Below are 10860 nucleotides of genomic sequence, written 5' to 3' on the forward strand. Positions count from 1 at the left end.
ACTGGCCCTCGAGTTGTTGTCTGTCTCCCCTCAACTGCTGCCGGGTCGTCCCTTTATATACATAGGTTGACGCCCGCTGGTTTACAGAGTCCCGAAGCCGGATCATAAATGTGTCCGGTTCGGTCTCTATTCTTCCTATCTTACAATGCAAGTTACATAATAAGGTCGGTTTACATCTATAGGCCTTAACTCGCCTTTGGGCCTTGGGCCTTCATAAAGCGCCATTATTATTACATCTTCATGGGCTTCTAATCTTCATAAAGTTAATCTGGCTATTCCTGGCCGGTTTACATCCAGTAGTAATATCCCCGACATAAAGTGATTGGTGGAAATGTGGATCTAGATCTCCTCTCTCTTTTCCCTCAAAAACTAGCAAGAATCCATGGAGGGATTGAGAGTTAGGAAGCTCAAAGAAGGTCAACAATGGGGGAAGAACACGAGCTCAAGAGATAAAGTTCATTGGAGAAGAAGACCCCCTTTTATAGGAGGGGAAAAACCAACCGTTATGTGCTCAGCCCGCACACGAGCGGTACTACCACTCCACGAGTGGTACTACCATTCGGGCGGAAGAAACAGGGAAAAGGAGCAACAAAACATGAACCTTGGGGCGGTAGTACCGCATATAAGCGGTACTACCACTCACCCCAGCGGTACTACCGCTGGAGGAGCAGAACACGGGACCAAAAGAGGCAGGGCAGAGCAGAGTAAGGCGGCAGTAATGCAGTGGCGGTACTACCGCCTGACCAGAGTGGTACTACCGCTTATAGGCGATAGGCGGAACTATCATGCCTTACTGTCGTGCAACTACTGCTAAACCCGACACGAAAAGATCAGGACCCAAAATCGAGGCGATAGTAGAGCGGTACTGGAGCGGTACTGGAGCGGTACTACCGCTTGATGCTATAAGAGGTACTACCGCTGCCGACCGCGGTACTACCGCAGGGAGAAAACCAGAAATGCCATAACTTCTTCATACGAGCTCCGAATTGAGCAAACTCAAGCTTGTTGGATACAAGACGACGAGTAGCATCAAAACAGCGACAAATAGAGGAGTGAAACCTCCAACCGAGAAGAACTGGCATAACCTCCAACATTGAAAACATCATAGAAGATGCGAGTGAACTCCATTTTCAATGAACTCGAGCATGTCACCAAGATGACCATAAGCTCCAAAACTCACAAAGAGAAGAGGAAAACAAGAACCAATAAAGATGATGCAAGGATGCAATGGTTTGAGCTCTCTACGAACGATATGATCAAGCTACTCATTGAGAGCCCCCCTTGATAGTACGACAATCGATCCTATAACCCGGTCTCCCAACTACCACTATGAGACCGGTAAAATAGAAAACCTATCAAGGGAAAACCTTTGTCTTGCACAAAGTCCACTTGAGCTAGATGATGGCGATCTTGACTTCCTCAAGTTGGACCACCTTTCTTGATTGCGTTGGCTTGGTGAAGAGTAGTAGATTGCTCCCCCATACTCCACTATGGGTGAGCAACTCTTCCGCACATCTTCACAAGTCCATTGTCACTACAATGGACGGCAAGCTTCAAGCATTTGATCTCTTCATGATGCTCCACTTGAACTTGCACACCGCAACCTAACCCCACAAAGAATTCCCACAAAGACCATGGGTTAGTACACAAAGCATAATTGACAAAGCTTACCATACCATGGGATCACTTGATCCCTCTCGGTACATCTTCTACACTTGGTGAGTTGATCAACTTGATTCACTCTTTGACTTAGTCTTGATCAATCTCTAACAAGACCAATCTTTAGGTAATTCCTTGAATAGCACCTTGGTCGACACAAACTCTCCTTGAAACCAACACATGTACTCCAAGAAAAGCCTATGGACAAAACCTTCACATATAACTCAAGGCAACCATTAGTCCATAGAGATTGTCATCAATTACCAAAACCAAACATGGGGGTACCGCATGTTCTTACAATTACCACCTATTCGAGGGATTGAGCATCAGATTGACTTAATTCCCTATGCTTCGCTGCCTAACCGTGCGCCATACCGTATCAATCCAGAGGAGACGAAGGAGATTATGAACAAGTACAGGAGCTGCTCGACAAAGGTTATATACGCGAATCTCTTAGTCCTTGTGTTGTTCCTATTATACTAGTGCCAAAAAAGGATGGTACGTCGCGTATGTGTGTTGATTGTAGAGGCATTAATAATATTACTATTCGTTATAGTCATCCTATTCCTAGGTTAGATGACATGCTTTGAATTGAGTGGATCTAGGATATTCTCCAAAGTTGATTTGCGTAGTGGATACCATCAAATTTGTATGAAATTGGGAGATGAATGGAAAACAGCATTTAAAACTAAGTTTGGATTATATGAGTGGTTAGTCATGTCTTTTGGGTTAACTAATGCACCTAGTACTTTCATGAGATTAATGAATGAAGTTCTACGTGCTTTCATTGGACGATTTGTTGATGATATACTCATTTATAGCAGATCTTTGGAGGAACATTTGGAACATTTATGTCATGTTTTTATTGCTCGACGTGATGCACGTTTGTCTGGTAACCTTGGGAAGTGCACCCTCTGCACCAACCGAGTATCTTTTCTTGGCTATGTTGTTACTACACAGGGAATTGAAGGTGATAAAGCCAAGATTGAAGCTATTGAGAGTTGGCCGCAACCCAAAACGGTCACACAAGTGAGGAGTTTTCTTGGCCTTGCTGGATTCTATAGGCATTTTGTGAGAGATTTTAGCACCATTGTTGCACCTCTCAACGAGCTTACAAAGAAGGATGTGCGTTTTGTTTGGGGTACCGCACAGGAAGAAGCCTTCACGATATTGAAAGATAAGTTGACACATGCTCCTTGATATGTCTCCAACGTATCTACATTTTTTGATTGTTCCATGCTATTACATTATCTGTTTTGGATGTTTAATGGCCTTTAATATGCACTTTTATATTATTTTTGGGACTAATCTATTAATCGGAGGCCCAGTGCCAGTTTCTGTTTTTGTGCCTATTTCACTGTTTCGCAGAAAAGTAATATCAAACGGAATCCAAACGGAATGAAACCTTCGCGAGGATCGTTCTTGGAACAAACGCAATCCAGGAGACTTGGAGTGGAAGTGAGAGATGCAACGAGGCGGCCACGAGGCAGGAGGGTGCGCCCAGGGGGTAGGCGCGCCCCCCACCCTCGTGGGCCCCTCGTAGCTCCACCAACGTACTTCTTTCGCCTATATATACTCTTATACCCTAAAAACATCCAGGGGAGCCATGAAACCACTTTTTCACCACCGCAACCTTCTGTACCTGTGAGATCCCATCTGGGGCCTTTTCTGGTGATCTGCCAGAGGGGGATTGGATCACGGAGGCTTCTACATCAACACCATAGCCTCTCCAATGATGTGTGAGTAGTTTACCACAGACCTTCGGGTCCATAGTTATTAGCTAGATGTCTTCTTCTCTCTCTTTGGTTCTCAATACAAAGTTCTCCTCGATGTTCTTGGAGATCTATTTGATGTAATACTTTTTGCGGTGTGTTAGCCGAGATCCAATGAATTGTGGATTTATGATCAAGTTTATCTATGAACAATATTTGGTTCTTCTCTAAATTCTTATATGCATGATTTGATATCTTTGCAAGTCTCTTCGAATTATCGGTTTAGTTTGGCCTACTAGATTAATCTTTCTTGCAATGGGGGAAGTGCTTAGCTTTGGGTTCAATCTTGCGTTGTCCTTTCCCAGTGACAGTAGGGGCAGCAAGGCACGTATTGTATTGTTCCCATCAAGGATAAAAATATGGGGTTTATATCATATTGCTTGAGTTTATCCCTCTACATCATGTCATCTTTCCTAAAGCATTACTCTGTTCTTATGAACTTAATACTCTAGATGCATGCTGGATAGCGATCAATGTGTGGAGTAATACTAGTAGATGCAGAACTGTTTCAGTCTACTTAACACGGACATGATGCCTATATTTCATAATCATTGCCTAGATATTCTCATAACTATGCGCTCTTCTATCAATTGCTCAGTTGTAATTTGTTCACCCACTGTAATACTTGCTATCATGAGAGAAGCCACTAGTGAAACCTATGGCCCCCGGGTCTCTTCCTTATTATATTCCATCTCTTTTTATTATCTCATCTCGTTTACTATTTTGCAATCTTTACTTTCCAATCTATACAACAAAAATGTCAAAAATATTTATCTTATTATCTTTATCATATCTCACTTTCATAAGTGACCGTGAAGGGATTGAGAACCCCTTTATTGCGTTGGTTGCGAGGTTCTTGATTGTTTGCGCAGGTACTGGGTGACTTGCGTGTTATCTCCTACTGGATTGATACCTTGGTTCTCAAAAACTGAGGGAAATACTTACGCTACTTTGTTGCATCACCCTTTCCTCTTCAAGGGAAAACCAATGCATGTTCAAGAGGTAGCAAGAAGGATTTCTGGCATCGTTGCCGGGGAGATCTACGCTCAAGTCAAGACATAGCAAGTACCCATCATAAACTCTTCTCCCTCGTATTACATTATTTGTCATTTGCCTCTCGTTTCACTCTCCCTCACTTCACCTTTGCTGTTTTATTCGCCCCTCTTTCGTTCGCCTCTTTCCGCCTGCCTTTTGTGTGTTTGCTCTTAGTGTGGTTTGTTGCAATCATGTTTGAAACTGGGGAGGTTGTAACATCCCAAATTTTCAATTTGGAATGTTATACATAGGTCATTCATGCATATCATATTTTATTGCATATTTTGTTTTTGCGATCCTCGAAATTCTAAGCAACTCAAGGACCCACGGAGAGAGTCGATTTTCATATTTGAATTTTGTCCAATATCGAAACAAGGATCACTTTGGTTTTAATTAGTTTTTCTCTCCGAAAATATTTCATATTAAAATATATGAGAGGAGATAATATGACTTCTCCAAAATAAATGAAATATTGGAGGAAAAATATTAAAATCAAATAAATAATTTTTTATTTGAATTTTATTGCAATTTTATTTGAATTAGGAAAAAAATGCGTTTTTCAAAATTGCATTAGAGGCCCAAATAAATGTTCACTTTGTCTGCTATATTTTTAGAGGACGGGGAAGCTTTATTTCACGATTTTTGGAGACAGCTTAGTATTTCTTTTAATCATTTTTCTGCGCATCGGAATTTAAAAAAAAATGAACCACCTTACCAGGCCGTGTCCACCTGGGACACTGACCCGGCTGGCCCTTTAAGAGCCGCAGCCCCGAGCCGCCAGCCCACCCCACCGAACACCAAACCCTAGCCCGATTCGCGCCGCCGCCGCCTCGCGCCGCCCGCCGCCGCACCACCCCGCCGCCGCCGCCGGAGCTGCCCGTCGCCGGAGCCGCCTAGCCGGAGTAGCCCACCGCCCCGCCGGAGTTCCCGCCGCTGCCGCCGACGTGTTTGCCGAGCTAGCCGCCAATTTTATTTAAAACCCATTTGGTTTTATTTCGACAACCTAGATTCTTTGTTTTTTATTAGATCGGTTCAGTTTTCTTGGTTTAGTTAAATAGCAGACGTACGTTCGTTTTAACGAATGGTGTTCATCCGTTAGCCGCAGACAGCGAACATTCATTCGTTAGCCTGTTCGTCAATTTTTCTTTTTTCAGGATTTTTCCGCGATTATTTTCGATCGCGATTTCTGCCCTGATTTTCGTTTTACTTTATCTTTTCACTCGTTTATCGGAATTAGGTGATTCAAACGCCTAGATCTTCGTCTCGAAACCCTCTTTCTATTTAACCAACTTCAACAAGATTTTGGTACTATAAAATTTGACTTTAGTCTAGATTAGTAATCGGACATTGTTTCTTTCGCAGTTTGAGTTTCGTTGCTCCGTTTGATTTGATTCTTTTTGCAAACCGGAGTTCTTAAGTTGAACTTTCTAGATAGATCCTCTTATTTGAGTTTTAACCATGCATCTTTGCTTGATTGCTTATGTATGCTATTGTTTGTTTGTGATAGAACACCCGGAGTGCGAAGCGTGCTACTATGAGTCCCTAGGTTTTGCGGATCATCAGCAAGGCAAGTAACACATTGATCATACCCCTTTCATGCCCAGTTTTATGCATTAGTTACAATCCTAAAAACACTGCATGATTAGGATGTGATTAACTTGTGGGTATTGGGATGTAGATGACGAGGTATAACCTATTACCTGTTTTATTATCAAACCCTTGGGAGTTACTTCTACGTTATGCTTTTATCGCTATGCTATGCTCATAGACATGGATTGGGTTTGAGTGTATCCATGACAGATGTGAGTTGTTAATTAATGGTTTAATTTAAGGTGGCAACTTTAATACATATCTGGGTGGATTGTTGGTTTTGGGCACCTGGGGTTATACCAGTGCTGTCCTAAGAGATCCCGGGGTTATACCATGTGATCCTCCTATGGTCCGCCACCCAGGCTCAAAGGGATCATAAGATTATTCATGCTAGAAACTTCCGTGTGCAGCCACAAGCCATTATGGGCTTTGGCATACTTGAGTATGTTGCATGACCCCTTACAGTGGTAGGCTAGCAGATGTAGGGGATGTAGGTTGGTACGGTCTACCCGGGGTTAGAGTTAATGCTTCTAAAAGACTGTGTCTCGGTCATCCGTTTCTCAAACACCATGTAGTGCGAGAAATCCAATAGAGGAGATCGAGTCTTGTGGGGAAAAGTGCACAAACCTCTGCAGAGTGTACAAACTAATCATGGTTAGTCGTGTCCCCGGGTATGGACAATTTGAGTATCTGGTACCTGAATTATTGATTTGATCTCATCACTCTAAATTAATTTGTTGGGTTGTTAATGATTACCTTTTTAATTGAGATTGAGATGGGGGTACCATTCTCAATGTTTCAACTACCATGATAGTTAAATAAAATATATTCCTTTGTTGTAGGGAAAAATTGGCTTTTGGCAAAACAATATAACCGTAGAGTCTTCACCAGCCAAATATGCATGTAGTGATAGCATTTACCTTTTCATTGCTCTACTGTATTATATTTCCAGCATATTCCATGTGCTGACCCATTTTCGGGCTGCAACGTATCATGTTGCAGACTTTTCAGACGAGGAGTAAGGTGTGCTAGGTCGTTTGTCGTGCACTCAGCTATGACGTTGGTGTTGATGGACTCACTTTATCTTCCAAGCCTTCCGTTGTTATCTTACTTAGATAGCCTTAAGCCATATTTATTATAATAAGTTCTCTTTTGAGACATTCGATGTAATAAGTGTGTGACTGCTACTCTGTTATAAATCCTTCGAAGTAATGTGTGTGTCAGCATTACTGATCCAGGGATGACACTGAACACAGAGATTTGACCATCTGAGGTCGGATCGCTACAAGATGGTATCAGAGCACACGCTGAATGTAGGACACGACCACTAAGATGAGCCATAGGTTACTCTTCTCTACTTATTTCTGACTCCTCTCCATTTTCTACTCCTTAGGATGGCAGACGCAAGGAACAAGTTTGCACAACCGGACGATGACACACCCTTTGGACGACACTTGAAGGAAGTCACTAGGTACCTGAACATTGGAATACCAAGCATCACCGGGACCTACACCGCCACTTTACCAGAAGAGGAGCGTTGGTTGATTCAAGTTTAAATCCCAGGAAGGACGTTCACACCAGTCACGAAACCCATAGAGTTTTCCTTTAACGCACCCACCTGGAGTGTAGGAAAGAGCATGGTAGCCCACATTGCTATGGGATGAATTGGAGAAGTCTACAAACAGGAGCTAAAGGACACCATCTACCAGAAATGTGGGCGCCGAGATGAGCAATGGGAGATGGTCAGCACCAGGAAGTACAGGTCCATTGCACCATTCATCCAGGAGTTAAACCATCATATTCGTTGTCAGGAGAACCAGATGTGTGCAAGCATGATAGATTTGAAGAAGGCGATGAACAGGATCATAGAGCTAGAAGAGGAGCTTAAGTCTACACGCGATGGATATGAGGAGGAAATGATGATACTTGTGGAGAAGAATGACGACATGACAATGAAGCTAGGAGTTTTCATGGGAGACCCCGCGCCAGGAGGAGAAGACGATGAACCCAAGGAGATTCTTTCTGAAGACTACATCATCATCGACGACACCGACTTCGACCCCGACGATAGTGATGATGATTATGAAGACGAAGCCGGAGCGGATATCATGGAGTTTTCCACCGATCAAAACTTCTAGTAGACCACCATATGATTAGTAGTTTTCCCCATGTATATAGTATAGTCTGAGCACTATAACGACAGTTAGATCGATTGTATGCCCTTGCTTGATTGATTGAGTGATATGATATGATTGTGTTTGTCTCATGTGCATATGGGTAGTGCTTTCTCCTTAGATCTCATTCTATTCTAATCTCTCCCCTCTAAAACCCATCAGATGCCTCTAAGACGTGACCCCAATTTTGTTTTCTCACCGAAGCTCACCCAGTTGATCAAGCAGCAGAATACACTGATGCAGTTACTAGTTCAGAATCAGGGAAACAACAACAACAATAACAACAACAACCCACCGCCGCCACCACAGGGTTGATAACTTAGCCCATTTTCTGAGGCTACAGCCACCGGTGTTTTCTAGTAGCACCGAGCCAATAGTTGCGGATGACTGGCTACGCAAGATTGGAAGGGAATTGACCACCGCAGGTTGCACAGATGCTGAGAAGGTGCGTTTTACCGCACACCAATTGGATGGACCAGCGGCTTCCTGGTGTGAGAATTACGCAGCCACTTTCCATGTAACCAATATCACTTAGGATCAGTTTCAGCAAGCATTCCGCACATCCCATGTCTCAACTAGAGCTATGAGCATGAAGAAGCGTGAGTTTCGCAACTTGCGCCAGGGAAATCATACTGTGGCTCGGTACGTAGATGAGTTTAGTAAGCTGTCTCGTTATGCCCCTGATGATGTGTCCGCAGATGCCGCAAAGCAGGAGAAGTTTATGGAAGGGCTTAATGATGAGATGAGTATGCAGTTGATGGTGGCAACATTTAACAACTACCAGGAGCTGGTAGACAAGGCACTTATGATTGAAGGGAAGCAGCAGCAGATTGAGAGCCACAAGAGGAAGTATGGACAAGGAAAGTACAATTCTGGAGCTCAGCAGAAGCCTCGTTTCACCCCGAACTCGGGAGGATTGACCCATAATCATGGAGGCCACACTCACAATGGAGGTAGTTCGCATAACCATAGCGGCCCCAAGAATGGAAACAAGAATGGAGCAGGCAGTAACCAGAACCGCTCTAACCCAGCCACACCCGCCAAGAAGGATCAAAGTCACATTACCGGTTTCAAGTGCGGGAAGACTGGGCACTACGCCAATGATTGTCCGGAATTGAAGAACGGAAATGGCAATGGAAGCGCGGGGAAGAAGCCCAACCCTTTCAACAGGGGACAAGTGAACCACGTGAACGTGGAGGAGGTTGAGGAGCAGCCAGATGCAGTTATCGGTAAGTTTTTGGTTAAGTCATTTACCGCTCTCGTTCTTTTTGATACTGGTGCATCGCATTCATACATTTCAAGGGGATTTGTGGACAAGTTTAAGTTACCAACCTTAGCCCTTAGGACACCCTTGCTAGTGAGCTCACCCGGTGCAGAGTACATGGCCAGCCGATGGTGCGATCGGTTACCCTTAACCATTGGTAACCATGTTTTCCCCTCGGACCTAATAATTCTTGAGTCACAAGGATTGGATGTGATACTAGGTATGGATTGGTTATCGAAGTATGGAGGAAACATTAACTGTGCTAGTATGTCTATTCTACTCACCACCCCGGAGGGAAAAAAGGATCAAGTATGTATCTAGGCATGCGCCAAGGACAACCCAAGTAAACTCTCTCACAGGAGTTGTTCAGGAGGAAGTGCCTGTTGTGAAGGATTACCCATATGTATTTACAGAGGAGTTACCAGGCATGCCGCCAGATCGAGACATTGAGTTTTTGATAGAGTTGTTGCCAGGCACCGGACCGATATCGAAGAGGCCATACCGGATGCCCACAAATGATCTGGAGGAGATTAAGAAGAAGATTAACGAGTTATTGGAGAAAGGTTACATTCGATGAAGTTCATCACCATGTGGAGCCCCAGTGCTTTTGGTTGAGAAGAAGGATGGATCGTTAAGAATGGTTGTTGATTATCGTGCGTTGAATGAAGTGACGATCAAGAACAAGTACCCACTGTCGATGATCAATGATTTGTTTGACCAGCTGTAAGGAGCTAAAGTGTTTTTGAAGATCGATTTGCGATCAAGATATCACCAGTTGAAGATTCGAGAAAAGGATAAACCTAAAATAGCTTTCACCATGAGGTATGGGTTATATGAGTATACAGTTATGTCATTCGGACTGACTAACGCCCCTGCCTATTTCCTGAGTACGATGAACAAAGTGTTCATGGAGTTCTTGGATAAGCTTGTCATGGTGTTCATTGATGATATCTTGGTATACTCTAGGAATGAAGAGGAACACAAGGAGCATTTGCATTTAGTTTTCAAGAAGCTCAGAACAATGACAAAGAAATTGCCGAGATAAAGGAGAAGATGAGGGAAGGAAAAGCCAAAGGTTTTCGTGAGGATGAGCACGACACCTTGTGGTTTGAGGACCGTGTTTATGTGCCCAATAATGTCGAGATTAGGAAGTTGATACTACCGGAAGCACATGACTCGCCATACTCGATACACCCCGGAAACACCAAGATGTATTTGGATTTGAAGGAGCATTTCTAGTGGACTGGAATGAAGAAGGATATTGCCGAGTATGTAGCCGTATGTGATGTATGTCAGAGTGAAGGCAGAACATCAGAAGCCAGCAGGACTACTGCAGCCTATGTCAATACCCGAATGGAAGTGGGAC

This window comes from Triticum dicoccoides, chromosome 7A (assembly GCF_002162155.2).
Source record: "Triticum dicoccoides isolate Atlit2015 ecotype Zavitan chromosome 7A, WEW_v2.0, whole genome shotgun sequence".
In the NCBI taxonomy this organism is placed as follows: Eukaryota; Viridiplantae; Streptophyta; class Magnoliopsida; order Poales; family Poaceae; genus Triticum; species Triticum dicoccoides.